Source organism: Lissotriton helveticus, chromosome 2_1, assembly GCF_964261635.1.
Source record: "Lissotriton helveticus chromosome 2_1, aLisHel1.1, whole genome shotgun sequence".
Classification (NCBI taxonomy): domain Eukaryota; kingdom Metazoa; phylum Chordata; class Amphibia; order Caudata; family Salamandridae; genus Lissotriton; species Lissotriton helveticus.
In genome coordinates, this window is record NC_136059.1 from 2,044,990,688 (window position 1) to 2,045,008,506 (window position 17,819).

The following is a 17,819-nucleotide window of genomic DNA, read 5'->3' on the forward strand; positions in this document are numbered from 1 at the left end:
GTTTCCTAACTTAGACTAAACATCCTAATCTTGATTTTTGTACATTTCTGGCCATATGGCAGGGTCACTACCGGTGTCAGGTCCTACAAGCTGCGCCTCCCCTATAGATGTGCGCATGCGCAGTGTTACCCCGGGAATTGCCCGGTCTACGCCCTGAACTCCATTTACCCACTAAAGGAGGGCCCTTACTCTGCGCCGGTGGCGTCATGAGTCCACGCGCGCGGGGTGGCTACCAGCCTAAGGAAAGCGTGAACTACTCCTACCCGCGCTCCTTTGCCTATTACCTTGCCCCTGGAGTTCTGGGAGTGGCCCGCAGGCCCCTCCCCCTGGGCGGGAACCTCCATAGGATGATGCCCGCCCCCTCAGACCTCAAATATGTGCTCACCGATAATGACCTTACCGCCACAGGCCAGCATTGTTAACCGACGATCTGGCCTCCCCCCTCTAGCCCCTACCTAAGGAAACCCTCCTACTTTCAAAACCCTCTAGCCAGGCCCAGATATTGTCAGACCACAAGACATTACCCTCCTCTGTTAAATGAACCCCGTCCTTCAAGTAATACTTGTCGCCCCAGATGCACCCATGAGGTATTGACTGCAACAAGGGGGCTCGAAACAACCTATCCAACCGTGTGTTGATCCTCTTTACCGAGTGATTCAACGCCCTGACCGAATGTCCCCCCCGCCACTGTAATCGAGGTATGAGTTGTGACCATACTAGTGTGCAACCGGGGCAGGTCCTAGCCATCCAACCCGCCGTTGAGATAATCTCCTCAATCAGAATGCGCCTACCCAGTGTTGCCAAATCATTCTCCCCAAGGTGAAGTATCACCACTGACGGTGGAGATTGCCGGCATGCTAAAAGCCCCTGGAAGAATCCCCTAAACTCGTGCAGACACAACCCCCCTCTGCCAAAGAACGTGATGTCCAACCCTAGTTGTGCCGCCCTTTTCCTCCTGTCACCTGACATAAAGACACATTCTGCTCGTTTTACATATGAGTGACCCACAATCCAAACACTGTTCTTCATCGTTTCCTGGGTGCCTAGACTCCTGGTCGGTCTTTGACTTCGGAATAGTCACCCACATGGTGTCCCCCCTTATCGTCACACTAGCCCTTTGCAAGCCGCCCAGTAGGTCTGACTTAGAACCTGCCACAAGTTCGCTAATTCCCAGCGCCCCGTAGAATGCCAAAGAGAATGCTGCCCTAAAAAGAAACACCTCCCACTCCGAGCTACAAACAGTGTCCAGCGTGGCCAGTAAAGCTGTCAGCCGGGCTAATCCTATGGGCTTTCTCTTATCCTTATGATGGCCCTGTATACGGCGCCATCCCCTCAAAGCCTTACGTATCATAAAGGTATTAGTGGGATCCCGGAAGCCCCTAGCCTGAGCGAAGAATGACACCGCTGCCCTATGTCTGTTTGCCGCTGCCACCGAGCGCCCTTCCTTATGCATCCATTCTAAATAGGCTGCAAAGCCATCCTCCTGTGCCCAAAGTACTTCCCATTGTTGTCCCAAAAAAGAACGATAAGACAAAAACGCCCCTTCGTAAGCCGTCTTGGTCCTGGGGGCTAGGCTAGCGACCACGAGGTCCTGTAATCTGGGGCACCAATCTGCCAAAGTACTGCTGGGAAGTGCGCTGGCGAGGGGTCTGCTGTAGGAAGATGCTCCCTGAAAACCTGCATTTTGAAGCGAGAGAGGGAGTCAGCTGCATTGTTCAGAACACCTGGGACATGTTTGGCCTTAAAGTTGACATTCAATTTAAGGCACTGCAACACAATTTCTTTGATCAGACGAAGTATGAAAGGACACCGTGCCCCCTGCTGATTGATACATTCCACCACCGTCATGTTGTCTGACCAAAACACCACTGATTGATTACATAGGTGTTCGGGCCAGACCATCAGTGCCACCCATATTGGGAAGAGTTCCAGGAAGCCAATGTTGCTGGTCAGACCCCATATCCTCCATTCTCCCGGCCACTGTTGAGCGACCCACCTGTTCCCTAGAATGGCGCCGAAGCCCACACTCCCGGCAGCATCCGTCCACAGGCCCAACTCTGCTGATGTTGTCAGCGGGCCGGGCCAGACTACCCTGCCATTAAAATCCTCCAGGAATGCCATCCATATAAGCATATCCTGGCGAATTTCAACCGACAGCCGAGTGCGGTGGTGCTTCTCCCTCAGCCCCTTCATTGCCTGCGCAATAGAGCGAGAGAATGGGCGAGCCATGGGGATGATCCTCAGTGCAAAGTTCAATTGCCCTACCACCTCCTGTAATTGCTGCAAAGTGACCTTCTCCTTCCGGAGGCATAACTGTAGCGCTGTCTTGAATTTGTCCACCTTGTCCCTAGGTAATCTAAAACATCCTTCCATTGAGTCAATCTCGATGCCGAGGAATTCTAAGCAGGTGGTCGGGCCTACCGTCTTCCCGGGCGCAAGCGGGACTCCAAAAGCCCGCATGAGCACGCAAAATTCCTGCAATGCCAGTGCACACTCCTGAGATCCCGCTGTACCCAGGAAGAGGAAATCATCTAAATAATGCATGACCCGCTGATGGCCCGTCACCTGTCTCATGGCCCACTCAAGAAAAGAGCTAAACATCTCAAAGTAAGCGCAAGATATAGAACAACCCATAGGCATGCATTTGTCCATGTAGAACATATCCCCAAAGGTGAAACCTAAAAGATGCTGATCCGCTGGGTGGACCGGGAGGAGGCGAAAGGCTGATTCTATGTCTGATTTCGCCATCAGCGCCCCGGGTCCCGTGGCCTGTAATAAGTTAACAGCCTGATCAAAAGAGGCGTATTTAACACTACAGATACCCTCGTCAATGGCATCATTCAGTGACGTCCCCCTAGGTGCTGACAGGTTGTGGATCAATCTGAATTGCCCTTTCTCTTTTTTGGGGACAACTCCTAATGGGGAACACACAAAATTGGGTACTGGCACTTCAGTAAAAGGGCCAGCTATCCTGCCTAACGATAGCTCCTTGTCAATTTTGGCGGCCACCACAGCCGGATTGTGCTTGACTGACAATTGGTTTCTACAGTGCGCGCTGCCTGTGTATCCCGCTGCCGGGATCCTGAAGCCTTTAGAAAAACCTTCTTGGAGTAGGGTGGCCGATGTGTGGTCCGGGTATCTGTTCAACCATGGGATCATTGCCACCACATCCACTGGAGTGGGGGGGCCTAACCTGTTTGTCTTATAGTGGCTTTCCCCTACCCCTCTGACCTGCGTTTCCCTGCTTGGACCTACAGGCAGTTTCTGGATGAGAGGGGTGACCACAGGAGGAACATGCATGTCTAAACTTACACGCGGCCCTTGTGCAGGTGCGCCTATTACAATCCCAACATACTCCTTTTTTGTCTGGCCCACTGGTCCTAAACTTCCCAGGCACCTCACTCGTTTGGCGGGGCCGAAAGGGCTGTTGAGGTCTAGCAGAGAACACCTTGACTGAACCGGAGAACTGGGGGGGGGGGTGCAGTATCCGAAAACTGTTTATGCCAAGACATGGAGTCCACCGAGTCCCATGCCAATGTTCTATTAAATTCCAATGCCTTCCTGAAATTGACATCATACCCTTTCCATGCCTCCCCAGAATACTGCTCACTCCATCCCACAATCCTGCTCGAGTAGCATGCCAATGGTGCCTGTAAGTCTGGAGGTCGCTCAGCTTTAATAGCAGTGAATACAGCCCAAGCTTTCATCCAGTTGTTGAGAGTTTCCTCAACCCTAAATCTAGCACACTGCACCCTCCATTCGCTTGGGAGCATCCACTCTTTTAGTGTTTTCGCTTGCTCCATTTCCCTATTATCTAACAACAAAGAATAGATATAAACGTATTTGTCTGCCCAAATCATCTCCTTCACGGCTAACGACACATGCTGAGCCAAATTCTCACTCCTGGAAGGTAAAACACCGTCCCCCAAGAGTGGCAATGCCACTTCCTTACCAAGTGCGGGCACCGGGGGCGGCTGCCCATTAGCTCCGTCCAGTTGAGGAAGACTTGGACCTGCAAGGGGAGAAGATACTGGCAATGCAACACTGTCGGCAACCGCTGCTGATTTGATTTTCTCTACAAACTTCGCCGCCTCTGCTGCATGGTCTGCAGAATTCGGGAAAGCTCCCCCTTTTTGGAGCCATGGCATCAAGGCCGTTATCTGGGACAACAGTTCAGGTGGCATTGAGTCTAAATTCCCACCCGGGACAACAGGTACCACTGGGGTTATGCCCGGTGGTACCGACGCAGCAGGCAAGGCGGGTGCCGGGTGTGGCGAGCCTGTACCCGGGATTGTGGGCACCGGTGGGGGAGCAGACCCAGCGTCTACTGGTTGACCTACAGGCACCGGCGCCACGGGGGCAAGGGGTGTAGGCATAGGTATATGCGGGGGTGGAACGGCCGCCGGCGGCACGGCCGGTACCGGCTCTACTGGCCCTGGGGCGGGGGCAGCATACCTGGGTCTTTTGGACTTAGACTTACTAGGTGGGGTGACAAATTCCCCCCTTGGCACTGGTGGCACCCTCCGGCGGATAGGCCTGCCCGATGGGCCCGGGGCATCACCATGCTTCTCATTCAACCGTGCTTCCAGCTCATCAACTTTCCCTAGCTGCTGCTTAATTTCACTCATCTCCCGCATCATGGCCCGCATCATAGCCTCCATGTTGGACCCCCTTTTTCCACCCCGCGGACCTGGCATGATACCACCCCAAACAACCGCGGCCTACTCTCTTAATATCACAACAGGTCAACTATGTGTACCTTTTTGATGGAGGGTCACCAGGGGGCTTTCAACACCATGCAACGGCGACCGCAACACTAGCGGCTTGTCCGCTTATGTAAGGGGTGAGTAAACCTAATGTAGACCCACCCGGCGGCCACCAGGAGCGATGAATGCCAGCCCCCCGTACCCCTCTTACCGACCAGTCCTGCGTCCTCGTCGGCGGTAATGATCAGCGGTCCCCGTCCACACCACGTTGCGTGCTGAATGGCCTTAGGTCCTGTCCGCTAGAGAATCACCCCCCAAAATCTCGTTAAATTGCCTGGAATTGAGACATGTATTAGCACAGTGTAATGAAACAAGGGCAGATTTAGGGAAACCAAGTGTGAATACAAGGAGACAATTGAACCCCCCTGTTAACCTCCCTGTTGCTGTGCACCACAAAAAAGTAATATCAGCACAATCAGCACAAATCACCACAATATCCCTCCTAAAAACGACCTATTGTACCATTAATGTCGTTAAATGTCTGCAATAGAGATACGTATCACCAGCATGTAATAAAAAAGGTGGGCTGATTGTAGGGAAAACAGAACCCTCGTTTTTTAAAAACACTGGAGGCTTGCAATTAAAAGCAGTTTCAATAATACGAATCAAGCAGCATTCCAAGATCTATAAACCTTAATTCACTTTCATTTATAATTGTAAAACAATTCTGCGCGCCCCCCCGCACCTATTTATTATAAATTCATCCACATTTGTTAAAAATCACTCCTTAAATGGGGTCTCCCATCCAGGTGCTGCCCTGGTCGACCCTGCTTAGCTTGCTAACAAAGGAAAATACACCAAGAATGCTCGAGCCTTCGCGTGAGCAAATAACACAGGGAGCACACGGGCCACTACACCAAGAATGCTCGAGCCTTCGCGTGAGCAAATAACACAGGGAGCACACGGGCCACAGTCGGGGCACAGTCTTTCCCCTACCCTCGTTCCCCAAATACCTTAAGCGGTCGCCGTGCGCGCCGCTTTAGCAATACAACCCAAGCCTGGGAAAAAACGCCTCTGCTCCCGCCGCCTTTGCTGCCGGCTCGCGTCCCTTGCAGACGCTGATCTTCCCGGCGGCTGTCCCGACGACGCTGGTCTTCCCGGCGGCTGCCCCGACGTTGCTGGGCCGATAATCTCGCGGCTGGCTCTTAGCTCGACGGGGTTGGCCTCCTAAAATACAAAAAACAAAATCACACGCTGTCGCCTCGCGTCCACGGTGCTCCACGCTGCCAATCTCGGGGTCCGTTTTCCCGCCTGTAAAACAAAGGGAAAAAATCAATAAACAAAGAAGCCCCGAGCGCGGGGCACACCGTTTCAGCGAGGGAGCGTCCAGGGACAAGGGGGTCTCCTGGGCGCTCCCTACCTCTTTATTCCCGAGGGGCCAGGCGGCCCCTCCTATAGCCCGCCCCCCCTGACCCGGACCCACTACCTAGGATCCGGGTCAGGGAGGCCGCCGGCCAATCGGCGGTGGGCCGCGCCCCCCAGGGCACGCCCCCACCGCCGAATGGCAACACAAGAGAAAGGGGGGGCGACGGTCGCCGCGCCGCCATGCGTGCGGGGGGGCCGAGGGCCCCCCCTTTTCATTTGCTGGGTATTCGTGATTCTTTGGTGTTTTATGTTCTTTCCACCATTCCTTCTCAAATAATAAACCTATTCTACTGACTTTCAGAGTACGGTTTTCATGTGCCTTTTTTATTAAGTACAAAACACTTTCTGGGAATAATGGATTTTATTTCTGACACACGGCTTCTAGTTTGCCTTTTCTAATAGTGTTTTGCCTGCTATTTGAATGTCAATGTGTGTTATTTTCTGAGCCTGAATATGCAAACTGCAGCCTTTCTGTAGCTCCTTTGGATAGTACAACTTGCAAGTAGCGTTAATTGCCGTTTTATTTTATAACCTTTATTTATGTCGATTTTTTTAAAGCCCTGTGTATAATCTTTCAGTTACTTTAGAGTGCTGCTTTGAATAAAAGAGCAGTAAGCTTTAGTTTAATCTGTATTGCTTTGATGACTACAGAAGAACATTCTCGTAGCCTAATAACTGCGGAGAATATTTTATTGCACATTGTTATTACAAAGACAAGCAATAGAAATTTTGAAAAGTGTTTGACAGCTTTTCTAAAAACAATGCGCATACAAAATATGCTTAGCTGAGTATAGTAGTCAGTGTAGAGAGCCATCCGGGCTCTCACATACATTGTATCCTTACACGCACGCACGCACACGCAACCTTGGGGCGGGCTCGCCCCTCGGTATAAATAAACAAGCGGAAGACCGCTCGGGGTCTTTCCGGCTGAGTGCAAGCAAGTGTTGGTGTAGTTATTCAGTGCATATACATACACGTGGTAGGCCCAGCCTCACCACTCTACATTGGCGACGAGGCCGGTGTACCTGGACCCGCGTGTGTCTGCCTCGCGCGGCGGTGCCTGCCGCTGTGCTGCTCTGGCCCCGTGCGCCTGAGACCCGCCCACGCGTCTCCCGTGAGGGTGCGCCTTCGGCTGGCGGGACTCGGGACCGGCGGAAGCTGACGTGCGGCTGGGTGAAGGTCCTGCGGGTGAGTGCTCATCTGCCCCGCTTGCGCGGCCCCTGCCTTCCGCACTCCGCCTGCCACCGCGGAGGAGGCGCGCCTGCTGACTGCAGGCCCGGCGAGCGCCACGTGACGACCCGCCCTGGGCCCGCCCTCGCTCTTCGGAGCTGCCGCGCATGAGGCGCCCTTGCAGAGGCGCGCGCTAGGCACGACGCCAGGCCCCTCCTGCTGTGCTCCTGCCCTCGTGGGGCGAAGGGACGTTCTCACGGACTGTGAGTCAATTAATGGGAACATTTGAAGGTGTCAACACGATCAAAAAAAAAAATAAAATCAAATAAGGAAAAAGGCAACAAGCATTGGCACATGCAACAAGGCATCTCCATTCACATTGGCTCCCACAAGGCCGTGCATCATTGTCCTTGCCGCCACAGCTGGTCCCTGGGGTCCTATCCATCGCCACTGCTGACTCTTCCCGCGTCACGCCCTAAGGCGCCTCGAACCGCTGCGTGGCCTGCGCCCCTGCCCTGCGCCTCACGCCGCCGCCATCCCGGAAAGCACCAGCAAGGCCAGAGTGACGCCTCGCCATGAACAACGGCGCTCCAGGAGCGGTCCAAGACGGGGCTGGCCAGCCCCCCCAGCAGCAGCCAGCTGCGCCCGCCGCTCAACCACAGGCTCAAGCACAGGCCGGAGCAGGCGCCCCTGCAGGTCCTCACGCACCCGCGCCCCATGCGCATCAGCACGCCGGCGTAGCACCCATACCGCCATTCAGCGAATCAGCAGACCCGGCAACGGCGGCCGTCCGCTGGAGAGCATGGGTCGGACGCCTCAATCTGTACTTCAGGGGCACAAGAGAAACCGACGGTACGGTGAAGAGGTCGCTCCTCATTCTCTATGGGGGTCAAGAGATCTATGACTTATTTGAATCGCTCCCGAACACTGGAGCCGAGGACAACTATGACGCCGCAGTCGCGGCCCTCAACGCGCACTTTGACCCTCAGTTGAACAATGATTTTGAAAAATTCAAATTCAAGCGCGCATGGCAGCTGGACTCCGAGTCAGTCGACATGTACTACACTCGACTCCGACGGCTCGCGAGCACGTGTCCCTTCATCAACCCTCGCGACGAAATCAGGGACCAGATCATCGTCGGCTGCAAATCTAAGTTGCTGAGAAAGCTGATCCTCCGACAGCCGGGGATCACCTTAGACGAGATCCTCATCCTGGCAAGGTCGCACGAGTTGTCGGATGCCCGGGCGGAGGAGATGGAGGTCGCGCTGCGCACCCCGGTGATCGCCCCGTCTGGGGCAAGGGCCCCGGCCATCAAGGAAGAGCGAGTGGAGGTGATCCAAAGAAGATTCCCGCCAGCAAGGCTGCGGGGTGGCCCGCCAAGGGACAGCCAGTGCGGGTACTGTGGTGTGGACCATCCTTCCACGGCCACGTGTGGTGCCAAAGGCAAGACGTGCCTCAAGTGTGGGCGCATGAATCACTTCGCTGCTGTCTGCCGGGGAGGGAAGTTCCGGGCAGCAGGCCCGCGCGCCAGAACAGTGACCCAACGAGTCCGACAGCTGTCTCTTGACCAGGAGAGACCCCCTCCCGACACGGAGGCTCAAGACCGCCGGCCCAGATATGAGGACGACGAAGACGATGAGGTGTATGTCATCTCCTACGTGAGCAGGGCATCCACGAAAAGGCGACCGCCTCCAATGTGTTCCGTCTCAGTGGACGGGACGAGTGTCAACGCGCTGATAGACACCGGGGCGTCCGTGAACGTCATGGACTCGGACCAGTATGAGCGCATGTCCCCAAAGCCGACGCTAGCACCGTCCGCGGCACGCATCTACACCTATGGCGGGACAGAGCCCATGCCTCTTCGTGGAGTGATTCAAACCACAGTAGTCAACGGAGAATATTCGACTGTGACCAGATTCCACATCACCGAGGGCAAGAAAGGCACCCTCCTGAGCTGCCACACAGCAGAGGATCTGGGACTGGTGTTTTTCGCCAACCAAGTACACCAGGCTCACGCTGACTTCATGTTAAAGGACTTCCCAGAACTGTTCAAAGGCCTCGGCAAGCTCAAGGGTAAAAAGTTTAAGCTACACATTGATGCGACGGTGAAACCTGTCGCTCTCAGACACCGGCGAGTACCGTTTAACCTCAGGCCCCAAGTTGAGGAAGAGCTTCGCAAGCTTGAGGAGTTGGGAGTGATCGAGAAAGTGTCGGGCCCGACACCCTGGGTCTCGCCCCTGGTGGTTGCCCCAAAACCGAAGCAGCCGGGAGCCATACGTCTGTGCGTGGACATGAGGCTCCCCAACACCGCTGTCAAGCGCGAACGACACATCACCCCCACTATGGACGATATTATAGCTGACCTCAACGGGGCGAAATGGTTTTCCAAATTAGACCTCAACTCCGGATATCACCAGCTGGAGCTAGAGCCGGCTAGCAGGTACATCACCACGTTTTCGACGCACGTGGGGCTGCGTCGCTACACTCGGCTCAGTTTTGGCGTCTCGTCGGCCGCCGAGGTCTTCCAGAACGCCATTCGCGAGGTGCTCTCCGGACTAAAAGGGGTGATCAACCTGAGTGATGACATCCTAGTTTACTCAACGACCCTAGAGGAGCATCACGCCAACTTGAGGGCGACTCTGCAGAGACTCGCCGATAGCGGCCTCACCCTCCACCGCGCTAAATGTGCCTTCTATCAGGAGTCAGTGGACTTCTTTGGATATATCTTTACGAGGGAAGGCCTTAAAGTCGACCCTAAGAAGGCCGAAGCCATCAAAGCGGCCAGCACGCCTAGAAGTCAAACAGAAGTCCGCAGTTTTCTGGGCATGGCCACGTACTGTGGCCGGTTTATCCCGAACCTGGCCGACTTAGCGGAGCCTCTCCGTGCCCTCACCCGTGCTGATCAGAAATGGGACTGGACTGCTGCTGCACACAAGGCGTTCCAGGCCGTCAAGGCCAGTCTGCTTGACAATACCGTCATGGCCTACTTCCAGCCACGGAGACGGACCGAGTTGATAGTCGATGCCAGCCCAGTGGGATTGGGAGCCGTGCTGCTGCAGGAGTATGGGCCGGAAGAGTGGAAGCCTGTCGCCTATGCCAGCAAGGCCCTGTCCGACACGGAGACCAGGTATGCCCAAATTGAAAGGGAGGCGCTGGCCATCAAGTGGGCATGCCAGCACTTTCACCTCTATCTCTGTGGACAGGACTTCACGGTGGTCACAGACCATAAACCCCTGTTGCCCCTCTTTGCGGGGACATCCCGGCTTGCTCCCCCACGCATCGAGAGGTGGGCTGTCCAGCTGCAGGGTTACCGGTTCAAGGTGGTGTTCAGGCCAGGAGCACACAACCCTGCCGACTACTTGTCGCGTCATCCGGATGTCACACCCCCACCGGCCCACGATGCTGAAGGAGATGAAGTGGAGGAGATAGTGCACATGGTCACCCTAGCGGCGTGCCCCGAGAACATGTCGCTCCAGGAAATTAGCGACGCCACTGCGACGGACGAGACCCTGGCGAAGGTTAGGGAGGCACTCGAAGGAAATCGTTGGGCCCATTTCCTTGATGGCGCTTCGTGCCTCCGGCCGGAGGTGCGTCATGCCAGGCAGCAGCTGTGGCAGATACGGAGTGAACTTAGCGTCGGAGATGAGGGGGTGGTGCTGCGTGGGCACCTCATCGTCATGCCCGAAAGCCTCCAGCAACGAGCCCTGAGCCTGGCTCACGTGGGACACCAAGGGATGGCAAAGACCAAGGCCCGCCTGAGGAGCAAGGTGTGGTTTCCCGCGATGGACAGCCAGGTGGAAGCCATGATACAGGCCTGCCACGCATGCACGATCACGGGCGGAGACCCTGCCCCAGCGCCCGTGCTCACGGAAGAAGCGCCCCAGGCCCCGTGGGCTCAACTCAGCATAGACTTTGGCAGTTTTCCAGACGGGCGGCACATGCTAGTGCTGGTAGACTCTTTTTCCAAATTCCCAGTTGTGGAAGTCATCGCATCCACTGCGTTCCCGCAGGTCAAGAAAGTCCTAAACCGAGTGTTTGCTACGATGGGGCTTCCTGAAGAAATCAAGTCCGATAATGGGCCCCCCTTTCAAGGGAGAGAGTTTCAGGCTTACTTGGAGGCTCTCCGGATCAAACATCGGAAAATCACACCCCTGTGGCCTCAAGCCAACGGGGAAGTCGAGAGGTTGATGCGGACATTAAACAGAGCGCTGCGGATTGCGGTGGATAATGGCGAAGACCCGGAGGCCGCCCTGGACGACTTCCTTGGAGCCTATCGGCAGACACCCCACTCAACGACAAAGTGTGCTCCCTCTCATGTTCTGTTCAAGCGAGCTCCAAGGGATGGCATTCCCACTGTCAACACGTGGGTGCCGGGAGAAAGGGACGCTGAGGCCATACAGGCCCGGCGACAGGCCACCAACATCAAAGCAAGCGCACATCGGCATGCCAAAGAACCAGCCCTCCGGCAGGGGGACACTGTCGTTGTCAAGGATCGCCATCCTGGGTGGAAGTTTCGGACTCCTTTTGAGCCAGAAGTGTGGACAGTGGAGCGAGTGCAAGGGACTATGATTACAGCTAGGAGGAATGGCCAAACCGTGACGAGGAATGCCTCATGTTTCAAGAAGGTACTGGACAATGTCAATGTGCGTCAACGGACCGAGGGAATGGAACATGGAGACCAAGAAAACATGGACTTTGATAATTGTTCTGATCCAACTCCTACTCTGCCGCGAATGGCCACCCCACCAAGGCCAGTGTCACCAGGCCCTGCGGCCGGGCGGAGTCAGCCAAGGGTCGAGGATGCGAGCGAGGGTCCGAGGACAACCCCGGCTGGGGTTGTCGAACTACCTCGGACCCAGGATCGTCGCTACAACCTGCGGCCCAATCCTAGGCCGAGTCAACGGTTGTTGGACTTTGCTTGTTCGTCTCCATGAGTAAGAGACTATGAATGTGCCTGCAGAAAGAGACTAAAATAAAGGAGGGATGTAGAGAGCCATCCGGGCTCTCACATACATTGTATCCTTACACGCACGCACGCACACGCAACCTTGGGGCGGGCTCGCCCCTCGGTATAAATAAACAAGCGGAAGACCGCTCGGGGTCTTTCCGGCTGAGTGCAAGCAAGTGTTGGTGTAGTTATTCAGTGCATATACATACACGTGGTAGGCCCAGCCTCACCACTCTACAGTCAGGTATCTTTATTTAGCAGCTGTGGTTAAATCATGTGGCTCCTTACTAAAGAGTCCTGTGAATTTGAAGACATGTGCATAAATAAACTCCTCTTTGCTTTCATGTCAACTATCGAATGAACACAATGACAGAAATGTACACAGCATTAATTTAATCAGAACGTAAATAGCAAGTTGTTCGTCATACATTTTCTTTAAGTAAATAGGGAATAAAGAGGCGTTCAATCTCCTGATTGCATTGTATTTGTAATTACATTTATATGGTGCTTACTACCACTGACGAGGCGTCGAAGCGCTTTGTCCCATAAAGCATTTGTGTTTCAGTAACTAAAATAAAACGTCCCGACCTTATTTAGATGCAAGTTTTGAAAAACTGAGTGGGGTTGAGATTATTCGTTGTTTGTAGAAACACCCTACTGCTGGATGATTGATTGGTTTCAAATCGTCTAGTATATTTCGGTTAGATTTTATTCATAAAATAAATCATATAAAAGAGGCATAATTGCATTGCACATTGGCAAGATTCGCTCAGTCGAGCACCATAAATAAAAGCAAATCTTTCTATATAACTAAACACAAAACTAAACTCCTTAGAATCGAAATTGTATCTATATCTAGCCATGATCAGATAGCTTTTGGAGAGTACATAATCGTAAAACAGTTCATGTACTAGATCATGACTGCGGAATGTAAATGCACCCACATCCACTGACAGATCCTATAAACAAGGGGCCGATTTACAAAGGTAAAGTGAGATAAAAGTCTAACTTTACGACTTTTGGTATTCACAAAGGGCATTTACGAGTAGTAAATGGTCCTTGTAAATACCAAAAGGTGTAAAGTTAGACTTTCGTTACTCGTAAATGCCCTTCATTGAAAGAATGTTTATGGGCAACAGTCATTAACCACAAATAATGGGCAGTCAGAGCGAGTTCGTTCGTGAATTGCGGTAAATCCGCTCAGCCTTTTTCAAGAAATTAGTGTTTAAAGAGGGCCTTGTGTTGGACATTAATGAATGACTGAATGACCAGAATTTTTAGAGCGCACGGCTACTCCGTTCAGAGAGTCCCGGCGCCAAGAAGCTAATCCTCCAAAATCATACCATGGTTATACAGCGGTAGAGTACATCAGTATTCCCAGGGTACCAAGATTAAAAAATAGTCAAACCAGGTTGGTTGAGGGAGTATTTTCTCCTGCAGGCCAGTTCGGTGCCATGGCACCAGAAAGATCAGATTGGCTGCCTGCAACATTAGAAAAGACGTTGCTGGTGCTATTACAGGACTTGATGACTTGCTTCACAAGTCTTGAGAAAAATAAGGGAGATAAAAAGGGGCAAGGAGAAGGGACCCTGCCACCCAGGCCCATGCGATGCAAGCATAGGGAACCCTCCCTTTAATTATAAATGAGAAAAAAATTGACCTGTCCAGCTGTGCTATCATCAGACCCATCACAGGGCCACCAGATACCGCAATAGCACTGTGGTCCCTCTATATCGCAGTAGTACCACAATACTTAAAATTAATTTTAAAAAATAGGTTGGCTGCCCCACAGTGGGTTGGGTGTGGAGCTTGGCCACGGGCTAGAGGCCAAACCTGTTGCTGAAACATATGCTGCGTATAGCCGATGGGCACAGGCCAGGCCTTGCGGCCAACTGTGGTCAATCCCACTGAACACGGCAAAAGGTTGTGCATAGTGAGGTTTTCCTGCCTCCTGGTAAGTCGGGTGCAGCTGGGTTGGCCCCCATCAGGGGTGTTAAATGCAGGCCACAGCCCATGCACAGGGGGTTGGGCACAATCTGATGGGTTGGACACAGGTGCTGACTGCCCGAGGTGGTCGGGCTCTGTGGTTATCAGCCACTATGCAAGGTCACAGCATGGGGCATTGGGCAGAGGGCCTGGCCTTGGCAAAATGATAACAGAAATGGTGGTCTGCTAAACACACCTTGCCACCATCTGTGTTTTGACAGCCAATTGTAGTAAGTTTCTTTGTGAAATATATCCCATGAATATTGATGTATTACATCAAATTGCATGGCAATAGGATCCAATAGTTGTGAACCAACCAATTATTAAGTAGATTAGTCTGCCGAATATTGATGGATTTGCAACGCATAGGTTTCAATACTGCGACCTCTTTTTGCAAATTTTACATTAGAACTTCTGGACTGAGATCCTTAGCAACAAAGTTAGATGGTTATTAACAGACATGACAAAGGACATAAATAGTTTTTCTATCTTTTAGCTAATAGTGGTGGTTCTAAGAATACTTTTTTACTCATTCTTTAAAAAGAATGCCTGTAACTTCTGTTTTATTAGATATTAACTCATAACTTAAAAAAGTGCAGTACAACTTGAAGGTAAAAAAATAGAAAAGTTATTTCTTGTGGGTGGCTTGCTGGGCAGATACCTCATTCTCATAAGCTGCGGCAGTCTGTTCTCCCACATATAATATTTAACGACATTCAATGATGTTTACTACAATCCTGGTGTATATGGTTCAATTCATGCTGTTGGGTGGCAAGGACATGTCCTGGAACAGAATCTGCAGCTTGAACTCTCTGAAGGACTGCAGAAGATGTACACACCCAGTCATCACAAGTCATACCTGTTTCATCACATTTAACTGCAGGAAACACCACTCATTGAAATGATTATTCATCCCAGGAATACCAAGTGAGTACTTTTCTCCAGCCAACATTTGAGGCCCGATTCCGAGTTTGACGGTGCAGCAGCGGGACAGTCCCGCTGCCACACCACCAAACCTGTGCGGAGACCACCCGCCCTACTATGACTTTTTATGTAATTGGCAGGCTTTTTTTTACGGTCCCACAGCAGTGTCTGTAAAATAGGAACCGCAATAGGAACATCAAAGGACGTTCCAGCATGGCACTCATTGGCAATATGTGCAATACCCACCAATCTTAATGAGAGTAAGAAAGTGGGAATTACTTCAGAATTAATAAAGACAGTAATATGAACCAATCAGTTTCACTATTAGTCGTAAATACTGCAGAACAATTCTTGGATACCACTGTAGTGCAAAACCCAACATACAGAAATTGCTATAAAAATGGCTATATATCCTACTTGTTTGGGCCTGTCTGCAAACCCCTAAGCTCAAACTTGAAATAAACTCCAGAAAAAGAATTAAAGACCTCATGAGGGTAACACAGCACTCTCTCATTGCCTCTCTGAGTCCCACAGGAGATCCAGAACGCAAATAATCAATGAAAATGAAGGTAGCCATTGGATTGGCCTTTAGAAAACGCTCAAAGGAATTTCGTAAACACCATTACTACATTGGTTTTTCATAGAGAGAGATTGTTGTGCAGACAATCCAAGTCCACCAAGGCCTCAGGAAAAACCCTAGAGCAGCAGCCACCTACCACACCATCTACCAGCCCTCCTACATCTGGGAGATAAGAGGATAAGAATGCAATAGTGTTGAAATTCATATCTGCAGCAGCACAGCACACTAGGCCTGAAAGGGAATTTGAAGTGCCCTTGCCAGAGAACAGGGACAGCATCCAACCCCATGCTGCCCATGACAAAAGGCATGTAACCACCCCCCAGCACACAGCCGAATGCAATGCATAGTGAGTAAGTTGGATAAATAAGGCGCAGAAATTCACTTAAAAAAAAGGGTAAAGCACAGTTATAGGTTGCTGTTGAAATAAGGTGAAAACTCATGTTTAAAAACCAAAGCACCACTTAAACTCATCAATTATGTCATTTGAGATATCATTAGTGATTGTATCGGTGATGCCATTTAACATGTCGTGAGCAATGTAATATGTGAGGTCATAAGCAGTGCATATTGTGGTTGGGATCACTGATAAAATATCGACTCCTAAAACCTCGACCTACAAAAATATTGCCGAAAAAATATCGTAAACAAAAATATCGACACCGTATACTGACACACAAACATTGATAAAAATATATCGTCTATAAAAATATCGATAACAAAAATTTTGACACAATAAATATGATTAACAAAAATATTGATAACAATAAAAAAAAGAAATAGACCATAAATATCGATATCAACTATATTGACTACACAAATATCGATAAAATACATATAAACTACATCAAAGAGAACATTTTAAATTAAAATATACTATTTAAAATTATATAATTAAAATACATTTTGCAAATTACTTAAAATAAACTATAACAAGATATATAAAACATTTAATTATTTAAAATAAGTACTATTATAATACTATCACAAATAAATAAATACATTAACTATGCAACATTAAATAAATATCCAACAAACCGAAAATAAACTTAAATTAATATATATATGTACATATATGCACTCCACCTTTGCCAGTTAGAGCGATGCCGCTGTCATGAGCGGTCCAGGTAAGGTTACCGGCCAGCCTTTAAAATTGTCTCCAACACCTCTCAGATCAAGAAGTAAACCTGGACACCCAGCGTTTGCAGTAAATCCTTTATTCTTTTAGACAGGAAAAAGTCGACGCGTTTCACCTTTACGGCGTGATCAAGCCGTAAAGGTGAAACGCGTCGACTTTTTCCTGTCTAAAAGAATAAAGGATTTACTGCAAACGCTGGGTGTCCAGGTTTACTTCTTGATCTGAGAGGTGTTGGAGACAATATGTACATATATATATATATCAAATATAACATTTTTAAGTTACATGTTTTTACAAATATATTTAAATAACAACAATGAATAACATAAATACAAACATTAAATAAACAATATAGCTATGTTAAACTAATTAAAAGGTGAATGCCAAAAAATTTAAAAGCGTTATCTCAACCAATAAAATTAAACTAGACAAAAACAAACCAATAGAAAATGTTAACCAATTAAATGAACACTATAAAAACAAGGAATTAATTAATGCAATTTTACTGTATATCAGCAAAACAAGGAGAAAGAGTGTTACTTTGCAAGAGAGAGAACAGAGAAGAAAAAATAACTACATAAATGACTATATTGAATTTTCTACTACACAAGTAAGAACAAAACTTTCTAACAAAATATAAATACTTCACCTTTTTAATTTATTAGGTTAAATCATTACACGTTTTTCTTTAAATATCACAAATTAAACTCCATTACAAATACACCTAGAAAATACAGAGAAACATTTTATTGCCCACACTATTTAACTCAACATCATTAACAATATAACAAAATAAATATAGAACTTTACCAACAAATACATTAAATTAATTTAGATTTTAAAACATAATAAAACTACAAAACATAGCTAACAAAATCTTTTTACAGCTGCCACAAAATTCAACTATATCATGAAACAATGGTCCTTAGAGAAGCAATTCATATA